Source organism: Camelus dromedarius, chromosome 14 (assembly GCF_036321535.1).
Source record: "Camelus dromedarius isolate mCamDro1 chromosome 14, mCamDro1.pat, whole genome shotgun sequence".
NCBI lineage: Eukaryota > Metazoa > Chordata > Mammalia > Artiodactyla > Camelidae > Camelus > Camelus dromedarius.
In genome coordinates, this window is record NC_087449.1 from 28,236,272 (window position 1) to 28,261,321 (window position 25,050).

Genomic DNA, 25,050 nt, shown 5'->3' on the forward strand with positions numbered 1-25,050 from the left:
CAGGCCTATTTAGTCCCTAAAACCCACCCAGTAGAAAACTGAGATGCTTCGATTCCCACTTTGGTACTGGCTCAGAAACAGGCAGGGCTAAGCTTGTGGCTAGAAGCATTAGTGGCCCCATCTGGGAGATGCTGGAGAAGAAACGGCTAGATTAACCAAGAATGGAGATGAACTTGTAAATTCCAAATCTTTAGGTAGAAAACTGAATAGCCAACTGTTCATGTCAATTAGGCTTCTTGGTTGCAAGCAACAGAAACAGACAATAACTTAAGTAGAAGAAGTTTCCTGGAAGAATATGGGGCATCACGAACAAGATTTTAAGGAATTGTTGAAGAGTTAGGCTTCAGACGGGACAGAGTCCAGACCAGCCGAGGGACTTTGTCTGAAACTCCATGTCTCTGTTGGAGTTTTTGGTCCCCAATCATGTTTCTGTGCTTTGTCTCTCTACTCAAGAGATACATTTCTGAAAGAGAGAGATGCTATTGTCCTAGCTTGAGTTACATTTCTACCCCCCAATACCTGTCATCCAACTGATAGTTTTCATCACATCTGCAAACAATAGGACCTGCAAAATTGGGGTTTGACTACCAGAATCCAGAATGGATATGGGGCAGGCAAATACAATCGTTCTCTTCCTCTCCACTCTGGATAGTTCTCTCATTCCCAAAGCTGTGGCTTTAGGGACATTTCATGGAGATACATAAGAATGTTTCCTCCTGGAAACATTTCCATTGTAAGAAGCAAGACTGTGGCCCAATTGTAATGAACTTGATGCTCAAGTTGGGAATATGGAGTGGGATTGATAGAAGTAACAATGATAGGTTATTTAGCATCCAAAAAAAGAAAGATTTTATTTTTGCATTATTTGGGGTTTTTAAAAATAGAGTTTTGTAATATAATTTTACTTAATAAAAAAATTATCAATACATTCACATGGTTCATGCACTTTCCTCCATCCTGCCTCCTGGAACACGAATGTCTCCATCCCGGACCTTGGACACTATCATTTTGTATCCTGAGAACCATACCCCAGGATGGCAGGACAATGTGCTAGAAGAGACTTCGGTTCTGATGGCTTTATGGAAGAGAGACATTATGCAAGCCCTGGCCTGTATTGTCCTAGAATTTTATGTACTAGAGTTATAAGCTCCTATCTGTTAAAGCCACTGTGGTTTGGGGGTTTTCTGTGAGAGCCAGACTAATCCAAACTGAGTCTCTGAGGTTATACCACTAATAAACGATGGAGCCTTGATTCTAACTCAGTCTTGGAGCCTGGACTAGGACGAGGCAGGAGAATGACCCAGGGCGCATCATTTAAGGAGGCATCGACTCTCTGGGTCGTGCAAGTGCTGACCCTGCACCTGTATGACCCTGAGAGTCGGTGCCTCCTTAAATCGTGCGCCCTGGGTGCTTCTCTTGCCTTATCTCCCTCAGCTGTCTTGTCTTCCAGAGCCAGCAGCCCTTCAGCCTGATGCTAACAAGGTTTGAGATTGCATCAACCTATTGCTACACCATCATCATGAGAGTAACTAGTCTTAGAGACTGAAGAAATGCTTTCTTTGATATTAACGAGGAGATATCAGATTTTAAAACTTTCTGAAGTCTCCATTCCACAGCACCCCTGCTGTTTTAAGAGCTAGCTTTGATGGTTAGCTGGCATGGGACTGAAAGCCCTGCTGAAATATCTTGCCCTCCCATCCGCTTTCCAAGCAGGCAGCCTTGTTTATACACCGTTTCTCCCAGATGAATCATTTGTAGCGAGAGTACAGCTTCCACTTGTCCAGGAGAAGTTGTTCAAAACAATCCTTTCTACTCTGCATAAAACCTCAGGAGTAACAATAGATATTCAAAATAAGACTGCTATTTGTCAGCCTCTCAAAGTCAGGGAACAAATGAAAGTAACCATGGGCCATCAAAAATCATTTTGAAAGAAAAAACAAAACCCTGCCTGACATCGCTTTTTTTTTTTTTTTTTTTTTTTTTGAGCACCCACCCTCCACCCTCTTCAAAACTGGCTTTTATATTATGCTTCCTACAGAAGCCTTCCAGTTCCTTTTGTTTCTGGTTCCAAGGTGTTATTTTCACATGCAGCTTCCTGAAATCCATGCAGACTCATTGTTGGGGAAAAGGATAAGGCTGGTTTCGGGGCCAGGGTTTAATTGCCATTTGCATCTTTGGGATCAGAACCCCCAAATGAAAGTTAGGGGGGAAATGTAGAGTCATTTCTCAACATTGTGTTTATTTGATAAGCTGAATTTATGGAGTGCTATACAAAGACCTTACAAAGAAATACGTTTTCTGCAGATCCCCGCCAAACTCTCAGGAACAGAGAAGGGGGAGGTGAAGAGACAGGGGCCAGAGAAGACATCAGAAGTGAAGAATGAGGTCTGGAGCATGGCTTGTGATTAGATACCGTCCCAGAGGCTTTACATGAATTCTCATAACCCCACTTCAAAGTGTTTTTATCTCCATCTTACAGGTAGAGAAAATGATGCTCAGAGAGATTAAGTCACTTGCCCAAGATCACACAGCAAAGAAATGGCAAGTGGGGCCCGAAATCTCAGCTGATCCTAGCCAATACCTGTGCTCTTTCAGGTGTTCCTTGCTGCCTGTAAAAGCCCAGTTTATTTCTCTTTAGAGGGAAGATCAGCCAGATGTGATGAGTAAGGAAACTGAGGATCTAGTCCCAGCATGGGGACAGGAGACAAAGCATTCCATTTCCCTGGGTCTTAGTGTTCTCATCTATACAATGAGAGAGCAGAGCTAGATGGTTCTTAAACCACTTCTGCTCTGGTTTTCATATCTACTTTCATCAAAGGCGTCCAACAAAAGCCTCAAAATAACAGGAAGGGTGAGCCATAGGCAGGATCCGTCCCTGTGGGTCAGTAGTCCAGGAAAGGCCAGAGACAGCCACTCCAGGATAAATAAACGGAACTCAGTGTTCATTGCACCCTCTCAGCTTCTCATCAGCTTCTCCAGCCCCTGCCTCCACCATCCAGATCCTCTGCTCCTGGCTTTACCACCTCTAACTGCCTCCCCAACTCTTAGCACCCCAACCTTGCCTGGATGCCTGCAGGGCCGAGTTAAAATGTTTAATTATTTTTTAATCTTGCTGAATGAATGGCTCCTTGTCACAAATTCTTAAAGTATTTCTCCAACCTGGGTAGACGTAGCCCTGAATAGGGATGCGTGGCTTGGCAAGCAGCATGGACTCTCAGCCCCTGCCTTCCCCACTCAACTGGATGCTCTGTGCATGCACGACCATGTATGGCAGCCCTGGGACAAGGCCAACTGTTGATTTATTTCAGTGAATGGTACTCCATCTATCCAATTATGCACGCCAGGGAGGAACCTAGGAGATACCCTTGACCCTTCTCTCACCTTCACCTCCCGTGTTCTAACCACCATACCATTGCTTTAGCTCCTATCTGTCTCTCCATCACCACCCCGCCTAAGTCATCTTTCTTCTGAACTGCGACACTGGTTTCCTAACCAGCCTCCTCCTGCATCTGTTCCTCTCTGCCTTCTGTTTATTCCCATTGTCATAGCCAGAAGGTATGTAAACTCAGCAAGGTGGACACAGAGAGCTTGCAAATTTGAGAATCTTTTCGAAATATAAATTTGACCAACCCCTGGAAATTTTCAGTGGCTTCTCATGATTATCAGGATAAAGACAAAAATTCTTTGGTTGGGCCTCCTATACCAGCCATTGCCTCCCTGTGCCTCCAGCTTCATCTCGCATCAGCTTCCTTTCAGCTCCTTCCTCTCCAGTGCCTCTGCTGCTCCCGCTTCCTAGAGCCCTAGTCCTTCTCCCTTATGCCTGTTACCCTCTATTCACACTTCAAGTGTGTCAAGGGTCAAGCATTACACCTCAGCAAGCTCTTCCATGATCCCCCATACTGACCAGCAACCCTGATGATCAGTCCCTCGGCACCAGGGGCCCTCTTCCCTTCTCTGCTCTCATCAGTTACAATTCCACATGTATCTGGCACTGTCTCTCTCTCTCCAACCAGGCTGCAAGGTGCATAACAAACACACTGCCTGGGCTCATCATTGTGTTTCTAACTCCTCAGCACAGTGTCTGGCACACAGTCTTTAGCTGATAAATATATGTTTGAATGAGTGCACATCTGTCTGGCTGGGAGAAACCAACACTGAGCAATGACCAGTTCTGATAATCCCCCAAGAAATTTGCAAGTCTAACTTCCCCACACCGGTGGCATAAAACAAAGAGGCAGAAGAGCAAATCATAGCAAGTTAGTAAAGACGAACAGCTCGCTCATAACTAGCCAGCTCTGAATGCATCTTCTATGAGGCACTGTGGTTAACGGGTTCCTAGCAAATAATTGCTGAATCAATGGATAGCATCCAATCATTCAGGCCCAGATTAGATGCTACATCTGCAAGGAAGTCATTTCTCATGTGTGCCAGTCTCCAGAAATAATCTCTCTCTTCCCTATACCTTCAAAGCATTTCACCAAGTCTCTTTCTGATGATAGTTTTTATCTTGCACCAGAGATATCTGGGTATCTGTCTCATCTCTTAGAGCACACTGTAACTGTCTAAAGTATTTCTCCTCTGATTCCCCATCCCCCAACACCTAGCCCAGTGTTTATTTATAGCGGTGCACAAATAAATTTTGGCGAATGAATGAAAGCACAAATGGATAATAAATCATGCTGGAAACAGCTCTCTCTCTCTCTCTCTCTCTCTCCTGCTCAGGGGTATAGACTGTTAGGTTGAGTGTATTCTGACTTTCCAAATCCTATATTTTCTTCAAAAAAGCTGGAGGAAGGGATTATTTAAGATATTTTCAGTTACTTTAAATTAACTAACTGTCTATCATTTATTGAGATTCCATTGTGAAAAGTCAGGTTTTTGTTTCCCTTCCCCCTATCAAGCATTTTCAGTTCAGATGATCTCAATAGCTTTCTATTTCAAATGAGAGAACTTCCAGTTTCAGACATGTGCCCCAAATACTCCAAAATCCAGCCTGGGACATCTCAGTATCCACCATATAATCATCTAGGAATAAGTCCATATGATACAGAAATTCAGTTTAATAACTGCCAGCACTTTCCTTGAGTCTCTTTTTTGAACTGACTGAAAACATGCATCGATACATAGAAAACCCATCCTCTTTTCAGATCCCCTGATTGAAAGGCAGTTTAGATGATTTGTCAGGATGGTGGGAGTCTCTTTTCTAACCAAGAGTTACCATTAGGATTCAAATATTGTACAGAGATATGCCTTGGAGTTATCAAGTTTTAGAGCAGAGAGAAACCTCAGGGGTCATTTGAACTGAACATCCATTTTTCAAGTGATGGAACTCAAATCCCAGAGAGGAAGTGACTGGTCCAGTGGGTTGTGGAGCTGAGATCCAAACTCAGGTCTTTGGAGTCGAAATACTTTTTATACGCCGACAATGTGCCAGGCTTCTCAAATACTTTATTGGTCATTATCTCTAATAACACATTATCTCTAATAACATTTTACAGACGGAAGAACTGGGCTCAGAAAGTTGAAATGATTTGTCGCAAGGTTTCCTGGTTAATAATAAGCCCTCTAGATAACAAAGCTGGATGGAAGCCAAACTCTGTCTAAATCTGAAGATGGTGTGACCTCCACCACGCCATGGTGGTAAATGTCACTGGAGCTTTGTGAAGAGCACATTGCTACTGAGCGATAGGTTTGAGAGCAAAAGAATTCAAATTCCTGGCTAGAGAATTCAGACTAGAGTTGCCAAATGCTCCTGTGCCCTGCCCTCCCCATATCCCAACCACCAACAATTACCTGGATACCTAGAACAATATCTTCTCGAACTTTAGTAGGCGTGCATATCACCTGGGCATCTTCTTAAAATGCAGACTTTGACTGAATAGGTCTTGGGCGGGGCCTGGGTTTCTGCAGATTCTGAGACGCTCAGGTGATGCAAATGCCCCTAGTTCCGAAAATGTAGCTTACGTAACAAGGCTGCTAAAGATATGACTCATTAAGCAGCAGCCCAATTCCCGGACGGCCAAGCAGCAAAATTCACAAGGGGGGGGGGGGGGGCAGATGCAGTTGAGTAGTTGGACCCCTCCAATGTTTGTATAGATGTCGTTTGTTGAACATCTTACTGTGTGCTGGGCATAATGCTAAGGACTTTACAAGTATAATCACATTTAATCCCCACTGTAATCTTCAGAGTAGCTATTGGTGTCCACATTGTACAGACTCAGAGTTTAGGCAACTTCTCCAAATTCACACGGTTCCATCTGATTCTGAAGCTCTTGTTCTTAACCACAGTGCCAACTTCCTCCACAATGAGTATTTCCTATACACCCAGAGCAAGTCTGAATGGCACTTTGGGGGAGGAGGGCGTCTTGGAGCAGATACTGATGAGCTGATGTGGACATCACAAACCCAACCCCAAGGTGCTGGAGAATATCTTAGACCAGCTGTTGATCATCTTGCTAGAGAAATGTGCATAGGATTCACACCCAGACAGAAATAAGCATGAAAAGTTGGAGTGAAAAATTAGAAATAACTTGCATGCTCAACAATAGAGGAATGGTTAAATAAAACATAGTATTTTAAGCAATGAGCATACTGCTCAGTCAATGGACATACAGATTTCAGATAATACATTTGCTACTCGATCATGATCTGAATTTTGTTAGAAAAAAGATGTGTGAGCATGTCTGTTTGTACATAGGAAAATATTGGAATGAGATACTCCAAGAAATTAATGTCAGTAACTTCTGGATGTATTATTATTCATTTTCTTAATTTTATTTTTATAGTTATCTATATTTCTCATTTTTCTTTTTTTTAAACTTCCTTTTAATTGCTTTCTTTACCATGTAACAATCATTGTTTCTTGATACGTTTATGTTTTACGAAGTGCGTTTTTAAAATTCTATTTAATTTTTAATTCTAATTTTTTATTGAAGTGTAGTTGATTTACAATGCTAGTTTCAGGTGTACAGCAAAGCAATTCAGTTATACATATACATACATGTATATATACATATATTTTCAGATTCCTTTTCATTATACATTATACAAGAAATTGAATATAGTTCCCTGTGCTATACAGTAGGTCCTTGTTCTCATTTTTCTATAAAAGGGTGTGTCGCACGCATAATTTTTTAAAGAAAAAATAAATATGGACGAGAAGACAGGAAAAAGCTGAAAAAGGACAACAGTGGTAGATACGCACTACCAGATATTAAAACAAATGATAAAGTTATAAATATTACAGTTTGGAACTGGGAAATATTAGAACAACAAATTGGTGGAAGAGAATAGAAAATAAAGTAAAAGGTCCATAAAATTCATACACACAAATGATTTACTTTTTCCCTTGGAGTCAGAACACTTTTCCTAAAAATAACACAAAACTATTTTATGCACCCCCCACCAAGTACTATATAGGCACTCAGTAGGTCATTGGTGAAACAGGAAAAAATATTTCTAATGTATATGACAAGTAAATAGGACTAATTTCCTTAATATGTGAAGTGTTCTTATAACTCAACAGAAAAATTGGCAAAGAGCACAAACAACTATTCAAAAAAAAAAAGAAAGAAAGAAAGAAAGAACGAGTGAGAGACTGAATGCTAGCTACAGTAGCGTTTGGAAGAGAGCACTGCTTATACCATTATCCACTCTGGTCATTAGAGTTTTTATGTAATCAAGGGATAAATGCAAATCACACCAGAGCAGGAACAATTCCATTAGTCACATCTAACCACTGAGGAGTTCGTCAGTAGCTTAGTGAGATTGTAATAGGAAATTAATACCCAGATCCTTCGGTGCACAGTTCCTAGTCTGCTGTGTGTAATTAGGCTTAAGCTGACTGCGTGATAAACCACTGCAGGGAGGGAGCGGGGATGGCATGAAGAATGAAAAGTCTGCCGATAAGGGACTTAAATCCCAGCTCTTCCTCTAGCTGTATCTGTCCTTAAACAACCTCACTAACCCTTCCTTTTCTCCTCTGTAAAATGGACATAATAAATCCTATGTACAATGTTTTTCTTTGGAAAAACTAGATTGATGTGTAAAGCACTTAGCACCCTTAGTGAGGATTCAGTACTAGTCACTGTTATCACATGCCCAGAACTACTGTCACCACCCATGTCAGGGCAGAAACAGGGCCAGTGCTTTTTGCCTCCCCTCCAGGGCTGGACACAGCAGACCCCTGTGATGGCTGGGATGGGGGTGGGCTCTGTAGCACTGTGGTCGCAGGGACGGAGTGTGGCTTTGCTTTATGACCAGAGCCCTGCACAGCACTGGCTCCCACTTAGGGAACCTCTCGGGACCTCTGTTCCTTCAGGTAGGGAGCGTGTCAGTGGAGCGAGCAGCAGGACTCCAGTTAAAGGAGACCGTGTTCGGGATAAGTACTTTCTGAGCCTCAGCCCTGCGCACCCAGTCCGCAGACCCCAGTCCTTGAGGCAAGCCCACCTCAGCGTGCCCTTATTCACCTCCTCAGCCCACCAAGCAGAGCTTACAGGATGTGCTGAGAGCCAGAATCGGGGATCGTAGGCAGGACCCAGCATCACCTCATCTAGCGCATGACTCCAAGCTCAGACTGACTGGAAAGCTATGGTCAGCTCTAGGACACCCCTAAACTGTCACCACTGCCCACACACATACCACAGAGCCTCATTTCCTGTGCCTTCCCTGCCAATCCGACCAGGACCCGACACCCCAGGACCAATTAATAGCTACCATTCCTGGAGTGCTTCCTGTGTTCTGAGCCTAAGGCTGAGTATTTTACCTGCCATGATTCGATTAATCCTCACACCAGATCTGTCAGATAAGAGGAGGTCCTCTTAACTCCTTTCCACAGCTGGAGAGACTGAGACTTTCAGAATATAAACACAGAAGTTAAGTAACTTATGATTCCCACGTGATGGGCCTGGAATCCAAGTCTGTCTGTCGAGGATCTCGGTTACTCTGCTGCCTCTCTAGGAATGGTTTTGCAGATGTGCCCCGAGAAGTGAAGTGACCTCCTGAAGGTCACACAGCTAGTACGTACCAAACCTGAGATTCGATCTGACAGCGCCCCAAGTCCAAAGTCATATGCTCCTGGTGACACCGTGCTGCCTTCCCCAATCCTGGCAGGTGAGCTTCTGCTAAGTGCTCCTTCCCTGAGCCCAGTGCCTGTTGTTGACCCAGCCCATAGGTTGATGGCCTGGAACCAGGGCTGACCTGTCTCAGCTCCCTTCCCTCGGGGCTGGGTTCCGGAGTCTGTCTTTGCTGTAGGACACCTGTGGTATGAGGACAGAGGTGACAAATCCCTGCCTGGTTCCCCCCCCACTCCAGACAAACCTACCTCTGAGAATGAGAAGCAAACTAACCCACTCCCTTGGCTGCTCTGTCGGGTCTCCCAGGCTGCCCTGCTCCTAAGCTGACTTGAGTGGGGCCAAGGTCCATCCCCCATCCTGCCTTCACCCAGCTTCGTCCGCCTGCTCATTCAGGCAAGCTAGGGATCCACAATGCCTTGTACTCAAGCCCCACCCCTGACAACTGTGAGCTGTTATTTTTTGTTATGTTTGTTCATCCCCAATTATAAAAGCAGCCTGCTCGTTGTGTTACTTCCCACTGCTGTGACAAACTCATCTTCTCCAGAGCAAGTGCCGCAGAAGCCTAAAGGGACCAGGAGTTGCACATGAAGTTTTGTAACCAGCGTGGGTACCAATTAAAAATCCTCCCAGGTATTCAGAGGATGCTACCACTGGGTCAATTTGCAACAGATACAGCAGAGGAAGAGCAGACTAAGAAATAGAATATTTAAACACTGCAAATCATTTCCTTGGAAAGGCTTTCTGCCTCTTGTTGGTGGAGCGAGTCATCTTCCTGTTTGAACTGTTCATACTCACTTCCGGTGAGTAATGAGAGGGGCATTGGGTCTGGAGGCAGCCACTGTGCACGTGATGAAGCTCACAGCACTACAGCTTCCTTTTCGGAAAGCAGAGATGCTGCCTCTAGGGTCCCAAAACTCCCAGCTTTGCTCCAGGCTGCAAAATAGCCTGAGTTTCTGAGGGGCCTCTGACGCCAGCATCTCCTGGCTCTCCATCCAGTGCATCACTGTGTCCGTGACTCACAGCAAGTTCGCACCGGAAGCCTTTCCCCCGTGTCTCCGTGCAGGCTCTGCTGACTGAGACTTGTGCCAGCCCCAGGAAAGGTCTGTGGGGCTGGCAGGCAGCATCATGCATTGGACCCTGCCTGAGGGCAGCTGCAGCAGCGCTAAGGGCAAAAATACAAACCGGCACAGACTGATTTGTGTAATGAACTGTCCTGTCTATTCAGGAGGCTGCAAAACACATACCACAGATCTGGTGGGGAATGCAAACACACACTGTACAGTCAGAAGGCTGTATGTTCTCGAGGATAAGCATGGCATTTCAACCAAGAAAAGGGAGGAAAAGTGCACGTTGCTCGGAGCAGCAGATCAAGCGGGACAATGAGAGACTTTGGTGTGTCGGACACTCCCATCCTGCCTCTAATTTAGGTTCATCAGAAAACCTTCAAATCACCCCCCACAGAAACAGCCTGGGAGGGAGGTGTCATCTCCTCCACCTTACACAAACTAAGCTTCAGCGGTCACACCAGTAGTCAGTGGTCCAGTGGCATGGGAACCCCCATCTGTCAGACTCCCATGCTCTTAGCTATTTCGAAATTCATTGTGTTCTAATAGGTTTTCATTGAAAGCCACCTGTGTGCTGTGTCCGGCTTGGGGCCAGATAAACTCAGGAGGTGTTGAGTGAAAGAAAGGGAGAGAGGAAGGCTTCTCAGCTTTGTTGCTTCCCAACTGTGTGACCTTGAGCAAGTCGTGAATAAACTCCCACTCTCAGGGGTCCTGTGACCTGTGGAGCTGCAGGAGGAGGGGGGTGCGGTTTAGACCCGACTCCGCCAGCAACCAGATCAGAGACCTCTGGGTGGTCACGAGGCCCACTCTGGCCTCCAGTTACTCATCTGTAAAACAGCGGACTTACCAGGCAGTTAAGGACCCCTCCACCTCTGACATGATTTACTCTTTCAGTTGAGAGGCTGAAATCAGATTACTGTAAAAATCTAATTTTTGTTATCAAATCCTCACCGGCTCAGATTTTCTTCACACATGTGGAGATAGAGTGGAGAGTTTATCATTTTCTCAATGGTTGCCCCTTTAGCACCTAACACTTTTCAGCTGGGCAGTGTTGCTGCCTCTTCTTCACACAGTCCCGGATGGTTTCTCCTCCAGTTGGGTTAATATACAAAGTTGCTCTCACCAAGACCTCTCCGACTGCCTTGGTTGGAGAGTTAGAGCCCATCTCTGGTCTCTAATGAACTGCAGCAATATAGGCAGGGGCCTCCACGGGAGCAAAGCCTGGGTCTGCGTGCCGCCCAGCTGCTAGCCCCACGCGTGGCCAGTACCACTGCCACTGCTACTATACGATTACCACCACCACTACCACCACCACCACCACCACCACCACCACCACCAGTAACAACAGCAGCAGCAACCACAGCGTTCAGGGAGCTTTTGTTAAATGCCAGCCTCTATGCTGCAGGCTTTACATGCACCGTCTCACACATCTTCCTCCAGCAATCCTTGGAGCGAGGCACCATTATGATCGCTGCTTTACAGATGAAGAAACAGAGGTACGAAAAGGTTAAAATACCTGTTACAGAGCGTCAAGTGGCAGAGCTGGGATCTGAGCCCAGACAGCCTGACTCCCGAGCTTGTACACGTAACCTCCAACGACCCCGAGCCACCGTTTCGAATGTGCACTAGGATGGGAGCGGGGGCTGTGATGCCGGCTTAGGAGTCAGGCCGCCCTGGGCATGAACATCAGACCCGCCGCTTACTATCATGACCGAAGTCCAGGTCTCTGTCACAGCGGCCTTTGGAATCATTTCTCTTCCGCAGCTTTTTTCAAAATCCCTTTCCAAACCTGCTTCAACTAAAGGTCACTTCTACAAACATGTGTGAGATGCCTACTATGGCCTGGTACATCGCTGTGTCCTGGAGAGAGAGGCACATGTGAATGGGACACAGTCCCTGCCCTCCCAGAGGCACACATCTCCGGTGTGGACATGGGAGCAGCTGGTCACTGGCCCTCAGGGCACGTGCTCAGGACACGGGCACAGAAGGAGGGCTGACTGATGCTCAAGACTCCATCCTTGGACCACGGCCCCCTTCTGGAATCATACCTTGGGTCCTCTGGGCCTGCATGGCATTGTTGGGTGATTTATTATAGAACTTAGAGCTGGAGAAGAATTTGGAGACATTCTAATCCAATCTTTCATTTTACAGGTGGAAAAACCGAAACCCAGAGAGGTGAAAGTCATAGGTAGGCCAGGACCCAGACCTCTGGACTTCCATGTCTTGCTAATTCTCAGCAGTTACGAGATGCCCAAATCTTCCTCCTCATTTTATTCCCCCACCATTTCCACTCAAACCCTCTAGTCTCATTCAACTGAGTGTGATAACGCAGGACAGGGGCTCTGAATGCATATAACAGTTCTAAGTGAGACACTTGAAATTAAGGAAACATGAGTTTTTTTGGATTCATTTCCAGAGATCTCTCCAGCGAAGATCTTTATGTATCTAACTGAAGTGCCGAAGTCTCAGTTAACATTAAAATCTTCTGCAGATGAATCTCTTTTGTAAAATGTAGTGGATGGAAAACGTCCTGGTCTAGGATACGGAAGCCCAGATTTTAAGGTCAGTCTGCCAGTAGGTGGCCCCAAGCCCTCAGGCAGTTGCCCCCTCCTGGAACCGCAGCTGTAAAGGAGAAGCCTGAACCCAGCAGAAGCTTCAGGAGGTCAAGGACTTTGTCTGCGCTGCCTCTCCAGGGCAGAGAGCCCTCCTGGCACACGGTAGGGGCTCAACACATCCTGCTATAACACATGAACCATCTTCAAAGTCTCCAGCATTCAGTGAATACAAGTCCATAAAATCATTTGTAAAATCTGAAGTTCATATCTTTGGTTTTTCCCCTCCCTTTTATTAGAGGCATGAATACCGCCCCCACCCGGTCTCTTAGCAACAACGTGGAAGAGTTGACTGTTCTGAAGCAGTTCTCAAGTTGCATGACCTGGCAGCTGTGACTTATTCTGTGTACTCTAATATTATCATTCGGCATCACTCCCCCTCCGCTGTCACTCCTCGAGCCTACTGCTCAAAACTACCCGCTCAGCACCTCTCCTCACTTGTTGCTGAAGACACACCCCAAATCCTCCTACCTTCACCGAGCTGTCTCCTGTGACTGTTCAGGACACCAGAAGACTGGACTAAGCCATGACTTTTAACAGGAGCACAAGGATGCCATGAGGACGATGCTTTGCAACACTTACAAATCCCAAATTTAACACCTGTAGGCATTTCCTAGCATCTTCTCTGTGTCACTTGATCATGCACCAGATTAAACAAACATTTTCTAAAACAAATCATCATCATGGCCATGTATGAGCACCTACTATGTGTCAAATGGCTCCACACACTCCTTCCTGCTTACTCGTCTCAACAGTCCTGGGAGCACCCCCTTCTACAGATGAGAGAACTGAGGCTCAGAAGTGGGAGGAACTCAAGATCACACAACTAGTAAACGCTGCGACCATACTGGAGCCAGGTCTTCCATCTGATTCCAGCGTCCTAGGTTTTAAATTTTTGAAGAAGCTGAAAAGTATTTTAAAAGGCCCACAAGAGCAACCTAGGGAAAAGAGAACAGAATGGCAGTTACAGACCATCCAGTTCCTTCTCCACCCACTTTATTTCCACTCCTCAAACTGAAATAACCTGTATTCTGTTGCTCCAATATGCAGAGCTGACACTAAGGGTTGGAATTTCGGAAAAGATGACTAGCAAATATTAGGCCCAAGAGAGTTCAGTTTGGAATGAACCTTTAGCCCTTTCAGTCTAGCCCTGATATTTTATAGACGGGAAACTATAGCCCAGGGAGCTTAAGAAGGTCACCCAAGTCACCCGTTGAATCAGGAGGCAGCAGAGCCAGCCTCGTTTCTACCAAGTCCTAAGCTTTTATCTGTAAACAGGGCGATGACACCTGTGTACAAGGCTGTGATAATGAGGACCAAGTCTTCAATTTGCTCAGCCAGGTCACAGCCTGGACCACGGCAATTCCTGCAAATGGTCGATGCACTGACCCTGATCCTCTCTGAACCTCCGTCTCTTTGTCTGTGATTGGAGCTGGCAAGGGAATCCGACGCACCATGATCCTCGATTGTAAGTCAGGCACTGAAGGCCAACAGGGGCCAGGGCAACTCCATTGCTCGTTCACCCAAGTCTCCATCACTGCCTTTTCTTTCTAACCCTTCTCTCCAGGACCCCTTTTCAGGATGAAAATCTCCCTTGCCCTTGGATCTTTTACCTTATTCTTTCCAGACTCCAAATACTCGACCTACTTTTTAAAGGCTGCACCATCGGGAGGAGTGAGTAGGAGGTGAGGAAGGAGAAATAGGCTGTATAGACAAACACTGTGAAGAGTTTGACTGGGAAATAATGGAAGGAGCGGAAACAGCACTAGGGTGAGAGTTGGATTAAAGCTGATTTTTTTTCTTTTATCCATGTGGTATCTGTTCTCAGGTGGAAGAAACTGGAGCCTATTTAAATGCTTTTGGAGAGGAGTGACTAGAGAGGGGAAGGCTGAAGGGACAGGGGCTGAATCAATAGCACAAGATCCCTGAGAAGAAGGAAAGGGGTTCAGAGCTCAGGGGCAGCAACCAGCTTCATCCAGGAGGGACCACTTTCCTGCGGCAGGAGGAAAGGAGGAGGGTACCAAGCAGTGAGGGTGAGAGCACCATCCGGCCAGCATTCGCAGACATCCCAGCTCCAGAGCTCAGCATAATCTTTCTTCTCCCTTTGCACAGCTGTGGCCTCATGCCAGGGTCCTCCTCTGGTGCTCTGCATCCGTGAATTACCTTCCTCACCATAATCTGCAAAGTTGGCATTTCTAAACCCCATTGTAGAGATGTGCACAGCAAATCTCAGAGCACATGCAATTGCCTAAGGTTACACAACTGGTATTTGTAATTAAACTAGTGCTGACACCAATACGGTCCTAGGGATGTGTCATACTTTATTCAAAGTACTTTATATTCATTAACCCATTTCACCCTATGAGGTAGATGTTACAGATGAAGAAACGAAGACACTGGAAGATTAGGTTTTTTTGCTCAAGGTCAAACAACTTTAAAAAGCACTTGAGTCCTTTCCCTCTACCGCCCAGGTCAGTATTCTGCACCATCAGACCATGCTGGTATTGGGACACACAGTAATGAAGACTAAATCCAGGCCCTCCTTTGTCTGACTTCCAAAGCCATACTTTGTGCGAGGCTGTGTGAAGGGGAATCAGCCTTGAGAATTGAACACACTGTATCAAGATCCAATTAGGATGCCTAAAGACAAGTGAAAGAAACACAAAGTACCCCCAACAGACTTTCTCCAATCGCTCATTGGCCAAAACTGGATGACAGGGCTCTCCCAAAGTCCCTAGCAGCCGGGTGTCTCTATAGTGGGAGTGGGCAAGTTGGGGGAAGGTTGAAAATGCTTTCACTTTAACCAGTCAACACTTCCGCCACATCCATACAGGGTGATAGATGTTTTAACTAAGTCTTCATTCATTCAGTAAATCATTGATTGATCATCACCTCTGCCCAGCGCTGTGCCATCACTAGGCATAAAGAAGTGATAGCCCCCAGTTCTTGCTCTTTAAGGAGCTTACGGACTGATGCTTAGGACAGATGCCTAAGCCGACACGGCCATCTCAGTGTAGGGCAACATCCTAGAGTGGGGTATGCACCAAGGGTGGTGGAAACGGGGGCCATGATGTGTCTGCCCAGGGGAGGGAGTGAGGGGCAGGTTTCACAGAGGAGCCATTGCTACTAAGGAAAAATGTGTGCCGGATGATCGAGGGAAGTGAGGGCCTGTGACTCAGGCCAAGAGGACACGTGACTCAGGCCAAGAGGACATGTGCACGAAGTCAGGGAAGCGGGGAGAAGTGTGGCAAGTCCTAGGGAACCTTTAAGAGTTCAGTCTGGCTGCAGCAGAGATGTCAGCTTTGAGGGTTGGGGAGGAGGGGTGATGGGAGATGTAGCCGGTGAGGTAGGCAGGGGCCAGACATGTCACAACGGGTGCTGTACACCATGTGTAGGCATTTCATCTCTAATCCTAACTACCAGAAGCTGTTCTATGCCTATTTCCAATTTACAGATAAGAACATGCCCTCTGTCCACAGCTGAAAAGAAGCAGAGCCAGGTTTGAACCCAGGCTGGCCTGAAGCACAGCCCACGCTCTTGCCCCTACACCATATGACTGCCCCTGCTAGGCCCCTAAAGCTAGCGCCCCTATTATGTAAGCAAGGAAAACTAAAAAGCCTTTTTGTTTTGATGGTGGCAGTGCCGGTGTCATTCCAGAAACTAAGATTTGTTTCCTTTACAAATGAGGGGTCAGTGCATTTCCCCTCTGCTCATTATAAGGGCCTGCTTCCTCCCAGAATGAATAATGAGGCTGTAGCTGTCTGCATTCAGCCATAGGAAGACGCCTAATTGTATTTCTTCCACGATGGGAGACGCAGCTGGGGGACTCATAAAAATGACTGCTTTTCAATTCTTTCAACAGAGTAAATAAAACTCCCTCTCGATTAACAGCAAATTGGTTTCCTACCGAGTTGTCGAATCTGAAGGAGTGTGATGGGAAGGGAGGGAAACGGGGGTGGGTGGGGGGGGTGAGTGCTTGGTCCGTGGTGCACCTCCTGCATCTGCCTTCTGAGTGTGTGTTCCAAAGGTGCTCTGGGTCAGAAAGATATTTTTAACTCCTTTCAGGAAATTCCCAAGCCTGGCAAAGTAACGGTCCAGTCTCCTGGCACGAGGACAAGAGGGGAAAAGGGGCTCATTTGTTAACAACGGCAATCTCTGGGGCTTTGAAATGTGGGGCACCAGCTCTTTCCCCAGTTCATTTATCCTACGAATATTTATGAAGCACTTCCCAGTGCTTTATTCATTCACTGAATATTTACTGAGCGTCTGAGACATTCCAGGCCCCGTGCTGTGCTTTGGGGAAGGCTGCTGAAGAAAATCCAGTCCCTGCCCCCAGGGAGTTCACAGTCTAATGGGGAGAGAGAGGGACACAGGCAGTTTGTTACGATTCTTGTGATAAGACCTATATACTGGAAATCAAAATAGTGGACTTTTATACTTTTTTCTCTCTTAACAAATACGATGGAAAAGCTGTTCGCCCCAGCTTTAAGCTAGAGACTTACAAACCAAGGCCAATGCAAGATCAATCAGAATGAAGATAATACAGCTTTGAAGTGGTAACAGAGGAAAAGATGATTCTGTTTGCAAAATATTGGTGGATCAGAGAGGGTCCCTAGAGGACACAGAACAGGAAAATTCAAGGGGAGTTTATTTACAAAGGGGTCCTTTGTTCACAAGGAGCAGGTGGGACGCAGGGACTCACAGGGGCAGCGCAGGAACCCAGGACTAGCAGCGGTGCTGCAGTTACCGCCCCGAGCCCAAAAGAATAAGGGAAGGAATTGTCCACAAGGGCCCGAAAGGGAAGAGTTGTGCAGAGAAGGTCACCTTGAAAGGAATAGTGACTGACAGTTGAGGGTCAAAGCCAGACCAGGGTGACCAAACCGGGAAGGTGTCAGGGAAATACATACTTAATCTCACTCTCCTCCACCCCAAGATTTTCCCACCTTAGCAGGCAGGGAAAGTGTCCTGTAGTGGAGATAACCCTTGAGTTGGCTCTTGACTGATGAATGGAACTTTGCTAGTGAGAGGGGAGTGAAAATCTTCAGGCTGAAAATAGAGTCAGAGCAAAAGGAAGAAGTTGGGAGGGAGGCTGAAATCAGATCCTCAGGGACCTTTGTATTATGGTTAGAAAGCTGGCTTTTATATCCAGAGCACTGGGGAGCCATTGAATAATTTCAAACCAGTTGAAGAGCATGATCATATTTGCCTTTATTAAAAAAAACCCATTGGTTACCAGGATGGGGAAGGTGGGCTGGAGGGAAAAAAAATGGGAATTAGGGGTTTGAAAATACTAACTACTGTATATAAAATAGATAAACAGCAAGGTCTTATTGTATAACACAGGAAACTATATTCAATACCTTGTAATAGCCTGTACTGAAAAAGACTATGAAAAGGAATACACACACACACACACATATATAACTGAATCACTGTGCTGTACAATAGAAATTGACAAACATTGTAAACTGACTATACCTCAATTTAAAAAAATAGTAAAAGTCCCATTGGCTGTAGTATGGAAGATGGATTGGAGAAGGATAGATATTGGAGAAGAAGGCACAGGCTGATGCAGTAAGCAGAAGATAAAGGGTGAGAGCCTGGACCAGGGCCAAAGTCATGGAGATGGAGAGATGGGGATAGTTTTGAAATAAATGTAGGCAGTAGAAACGATGGCTGATTGAATGAGAGGAGTCTGTGCAGCAGAGGGAGGCATCCAGCTTCATTCTCAGGATTCTGGCTGGGGTGTCAGTGGATGGCACCGCTAACTTGGATTAGAAACAAAATAGGCAGAAGAGGTTTGGGGAGGAAACGAGATGGCTTTGGTCTCAGCTGTGCTGAGTTTCGCATGCCTACAGGTCATCTAAGTGGAGATGCCCAAGGTAACTTGGATTTGACTCTCAAGGTCAGGAGAGGGAGAGAGAGCTGGGCTAAGAGAGAGACATGGGACACATGAACACTGGGCTGACTGGGCCATGGCAGTGCCCAGAAAGAACCCGGAAGAGCATGGAGAGAGAGAAAGGAAAGGGCTCCAGGCTAGCTGACCTTCTACCCTCATCTATAGGGTGAACGTGAGTGCCTCCTTCACTGGGTTGTCGTGACCATTAAGAGGGGAGACATATGTGAACATGCCTTGTGCATAGCAGATACTAAGCACATTTGCAGAAGCAGAGAAAAGGTACAAATGTTGAGAAATGTGATTTCATACTGTGTTCAGAGAACAAATCAGCAGCTGCTTTATACTTAATGAACATCACACTCTTATCTCTGGGTTTATTTCCTTACGTATATGTCTCTCCTCGCTACTTGGACAGTAAGGGGATGGGAGCTAGCTCCCAGAGTTGTTTGTATTTCGCCTTCACTAAGTACTTGTAAAACAACTAGCACATAATAGGTATCCACTAAATGTGTAAATATGGCTGATTGATTGTCTGGTAGATAAAGAAAAATGAGAAAGTCTGCAGGCTGGATCCAGTCCCAGTTACCCCAGCGCTTCTCTGTAACTGACAAACCACCCACTCTCTGGGTTCTGTCCCTCCCCCACTGGGAGACATGATTAATGTCCTTGCTCTGTTTGAGAGTGGTGGTCCGAAGATTAATGAAGTCAGAATCCCTTGGAGATACTTGAGTAAGAAATGGGGCGTATTGTTGCCTTGTTTTAATTAATTTGAAAATTATCCTATATTGTTCAAATGGCAGCTGACTCATCCAAAGTGGGTGTTTGGAAGTGATAAATGGAAAGTCTGAGGGTTTTCTCATTAATTAATTTGGCTGTGAAAATAAGCACTGGCCCACATTCCCAGTGAAATAAAAACAGACCAAAAGGTAACCAAGAAGCCAGGCTAGTGTGGAATGGTGTCAATTCTGCCCCAGGGAAAAGACTCACACTTCTAGCAGCCAAGCCATAATTTTACATATGTAATACATAATTTTCTGTTTTTTTCCAAAATTTCTACAATGTGCTCATGTCATTTTACAATAAATATTTAATTTAAAAAAAATTTAAAATATTCATCTTACATACATAACATATAGAATACATATAGCATACACAATAAGGAAAATAATGTAAAGTCAAGTCTACATTTATTTTCCTCTTTATGCTTTGAGAATTTTAAAATTAATATTCCATCATGTTACCAAGTAAATCAGGAGTCTTTACTTGTAAGCAACAGAAAGTGCATTTGGTTAACATACACCAAAAGGAATTTGGGGAAAAAATATGAGGGAATGCAAAATATCAAAAGGAACACTGGGAACCAGGCTTCAAAACACAGGAAGAGGAAGAAAGCTGTTCCACAGGTTTTTGCAGGAACTGGTCCAGAAGCCCCTGTGACAACCTGTGAGCTCAAACCACTCACATGACCAATTAGGAAGGGAAGGTCTGGTCAGCCCAGCAGGGGACGTGTTTCTGCATGGCTAGAGGGTAGTAGGGCACCTCGCTAACTGTTCTAGCCAGTCTGTACTCAAAAGACTTTGATCATTCACCCAAGTGAATTTTAATCCTAGTCCCAAAGGAAATAGCATGGATGTTGGACAAATAAAAACAACAGATGCCCATTGTGTAAAGTAATAGTTCACCCCAACCCATTTTTTAGGTATAATTTACATATAAGCAATGATCTTTAAATCGACCCCTTATCCATTGCTGAACGGCTGTGATTGTTGGAAAATCCTTCCATAAGTGTTGATTCCACTTCTGTGTCCCTCTATTAATAAGGAACAGGGTGGTATTGGGACTGGAAACTGTCTTGTCTGAGGATCTGTTGAGAAACCTGGAGGAGCAGGTAACTTGGAGGTGAGAAGAACTCTCGAGGTGAAATGAGCTGTCATCGCCATGCTTCCAGAGGGCTGCCTCCCATCTAGCAAAAGAATGAGAGTTGTTCTCTTCTTCCCCAAAGACTATAGTTAGAACCAATACGTGGAAGTTCAAGGGAGGCAAATGTCATCTCAACAAATGGTCTTAACTTTTGAGAATGAGGACTGGCCCACTCTGGGAAGTAGGAAGCCCCTTATCTCAAGGGGTAGACAAGCTGGAATTCCAGCATCTGCTGGGGTTGGGTGATCTGATTCCAAATGGATTCTTTGAACCCCAAGAGTCCAGGGTCTTACGATTTTGATTTGTTATTAGTAATTTGCAAACCTATTAAGTGTCCTGCTGAAAGTGGTTCCTTGCCTTTCACTGCTACTCAGTCGTATCCATGCCCCAGGCAGGTCCTGCTTCTCCTTTTCACTGGGCTTGCTTGCAAATCTGTGTTCATGGAAGAATTCCACGTGCACTACTCACTGCAGGGGAATATTGGGATTCCCTTAACTGAGGATGGCAAGCAGGAGAGGAGAGGAAAGGCACATGTGGTAGGTTAGGAGTAAGAGTTCTTGGGTTTCATCCCCAGATCTACCACTTATATGTTGTGGGATCTTGAGGAAATCAGTGGGCTTTGTTATTCTCATTTTATTCATATGTAAGAAGTGGATGATGATAATGATGATAATAATAATAACCTGCCTTACAGAGTTGATTAATAATAATAATAACTCTGCAAACAGAATTGATTAAAAAAATATGTAACACCTGGTTTTCGTAGCATCCTAATGTTGTCCTAGATTATCTGCATGCATTGTTTCATTTAATCACTCCAACAATCCCACGATGTGTTCATTCCATTATTCTCATTTCACAGATGAGAAAACTGAGTTTTAGACAGTGCAAAGCATGTGTCTAAATGTTGGATCTAAAATTAAAATCCAGAGATCTAACTCCACAGGCTGAGTGCTTTATAATGCCAGCCCACATTTGTCAGAATTACATGAATCAACCCATCAAACTAGAGGGTCTGGAACCTACATGACAGGGACTCAGTAAATGTTAGTTTTCTACTCATCGTCCTTGTGACTTCATCTTCTAAAAACTCCAGTTAACCAAAATCTATCTTTCAGTGCTGTGCCCCTGTGCTGCCTTCATCCTCAGGCTGCCATGAGATGGTGACAGCAGGTCCAAGTGTCAGATCAACATGCCACCCAGCGCTCTTCGTGTTCTTCTCCGGAGCAAGAGAATTTTCCTAGAAGTCTCCTCTCACATCTTATTTAATAGAGTCGGGTCCGCAGACTCATTCATAAACCAAAAGCTGAATAGCCCTTGGGCCAAACAGGGCTACCCTTGGAGCTGGTCAGTTTCCAAACATAACCTTCTTCTTGGAGAGAAGAGGGAGATAATAGATGCTGGTAGGCTATCGACTGTCTCCCCTACACCCCTGTGATCCTAATAAGGCAACCAAGGCCCAGAGGGGTTTAATTAACCTGTCCTGAATCCAAGAGCAGGGGTAGGCACGTGCATACACAGGGTGGATCTCAGGTAAGGCTTGCTCAGCTAAGGCAGAGGTTCAGCTGAGCCAGGGCAGGGAGAGGACTGAAGACAGAAGTTTTCACCTGTGCTGCACATTTGAGTGATGTAGGACCCTTTAAACAGCATGGATGGCAGGATCCCACCCCTAGAAATTCTGTTCACTTGGTCTGGGAGGCAGTCTGGGGATCAGGATGTATAAAAAGGCCTCCAGGATATTTTAATGCGCAGCCAGTGTGAAAACTACTGGTTTAGGAAGAGAGCTATTGGAATGTGGAGGGGTTGGGGCTCCTCCAGGCACAGTCTGGACTGGGTAACAAAGATCCTGTCTCTCCTGATTCTCCTCGGTAATTGCCTCCATCTACTGAGGATGCCCCGTGTTCCAGGCATAGCTGTGCCCTCAGGGCTGACATCCGGCAGGCAGTCCCAATCGAATGGATCACATGTGCTCTGCTCATAGAATGAGTACCTTTCATACAACCTCCACAAATAGCCCTTCCATTTTACAGGAGAGGAAACAAAGACCCAGAAATTTTCAGGAACTAAGTCTCTCTGGCTCTGTACTTTCAAGGCCTGTCCATCTGCAGAAGAAATCGGGAGTCTGAGAAACAAAACTGGGCCGCGCCTCGCTTTCTGTCCCCCAAAGCCTCTCCCTGCATCCTCCTCTGTCTCGGACCTCCCTGTGTCCCCTCCCACCTGCTGGGGAACCTCAGCCTCCTGAGAGAGGAGGAAAGGGCTGAAACTTCCGGCTTAAAGTATGGGCAGGAGTCAGGACCAAGCTTCATTTTTGAGAAACCCTGTAACCCTCTATGTTGGAAGGACTGGAGTCTAGCATGGTCTCAGAGCCTCACTTGCACTGTGACCTTGAACAAAGCACTTCCTATTTCTAGACCCTGTTTTTCTCATCTGTAACATGAGAAAAGTGCCCTAGAATCTGCGGGTCACAAACGCAGGTGCTCTGGGGTCTAGGTTGAGGATGTCCCTCAATGGGGCAGGCTGGATGGGGACCGTGGGAAAGTAGCAAGCCCATGCCGTGTCCAAAAGGGTCAGAATTGATTGAACTCCAGCCAGTGGTCACCGTGGATGCACCCAGGCTCAGAGCTGTGAGATCGGATTTATTTTTAAAGAAATGATAAGAAGTCATTATTTTGTGTGCAATCTCCTACTTAATCTTAATGTTAAGTCTAATAATAACAATAATAATAATGCAGAAAAAACAAACCTGAGTTTGAACTGAATTTGGCCCACAGGCTGCTTCTTTGTGACCTGTGGACTAAATGGTCTAAGACGTGCTGTCACCTTCTGTGATTTCTAAGCAAGGGTGCCTGACCCAATGTGGCAGAACACCATCATTGGCATTTCTGCCCGAACCGAAAATTCTCTTTAGGAAGTAAACCCAAATGGCATCTTCCCTAGTACTAATTCCTAGTACTTTGGTACGCATTTATTTCTGGGGTCCCCCTCCAATATCTGACGACTGTATTTGAAAGAGGAGCATCTACTTTATAGAGAAACAGTGCCCCCTGCTGGAAGACTAATGCAGAAATCCGCCTCTGGTGCTGAGATCATTTAGTACTTGAAAAGCCTGGATTTGTTTGTTTTCGCTTGATATAGATTTAATGAAGAATAATAAATAAAATCTAAATGCATATTTATGGATGGTTTGATGTATGTTAGGCAGAAATTGGGCTTTCATGTATCCATTTGGGAGTAATTACTCTTAATCTATAAAAAAAGTCCAGGATTAGAGAAAGGAAGAAAACATTTGTTACATCAACTGACAGCAATCTGGAATGCACAGACAAAAGAGAGGAAATTGGAGTCTAGGTCTCCAGACTGTGTTCTGGAAAATCAGAGCCTTTACAATAATGTATTGTAAATTTATAAGTTTTAATAGTTACTTTCACCACAGTCTTTTAATAAATCCTCCCAATAACTCTCCGAGGCAGGTATTATTATCCTCATCCAACAGATAAGGAAAATGAAGCACAGAGAGTCTGAGTGACCAGCTCGAAACTCCTTGGCAATTAAATGACAGAGACAAGCTTAGGCCAGTTGCTTAGCTCCTCTAAGCCTCAATTTCCCTATTCATAAAACAGGGATAAAAACACCATGTTTGCAACAAGGATTGAATGCAAAACCCAGGTCTTTTAACTCCTAGTCCTATGCCTTTTCCATTACATTGCACAACATCTTGAATGGTCAAAATAGGGGCCACAGTGCTGCTGAGATTTATAACAGTGGCCCCAAACCCTAAAAACATAGCCCAGATTTTTTTTTAACGTAAGAGGCTTTGTCAACAGCTCTGAAGATCCTGAGTTACATCATACAGATAGAAAATTCTCAATGAGGGACTCTATGGTTCCTGTGAATGGTGCCCCACTCCCACCATCCCAGCACTATTGTGGTAGATTCCTGAGCTCTACATTTGAATGGGAACATTACTATGTTGGATGAAACAAACAAAAAAAAAGTGATGAGAGGTCCAGGAACCACACCAGAGGGTGAAGATTGATTTATTCGCTCATTCAATTGTTCGCTTATTCTACAATATTTACTGAGTGTTTGCTCTGTGTCATGTGCTCAGGATACAGCCAGGAGCAAAACAAACACCATTTCCGGCTTCCTAAGTTGAATCTAGAGAAAAGATTCATATGGTTAAATAGTAGTGGAGCGGATCATGTGAAGAGTTAGCCTTGTTCCGGGGGAACCCATCCAGCAGTGGTCACCGTGGATGCACCCAGGCTCAGAGCTGTGAGATCGGATTTATTTAGATTTGGGCCGAACTCTCTCACTGACTACGGGGCAGCTGGAGGCAGCTGGATCAAATCTGTGAACTCCTCACTGCTAGGCTTATCCAAGAGGAGTGAGAAGGCTTCCGGGAGATGGGGATGGATTTGGCCACCTTCGTTTCTTCCGAGCCTAGCTAGGCTTCATGGATGTGTCCACATTGCCAATCT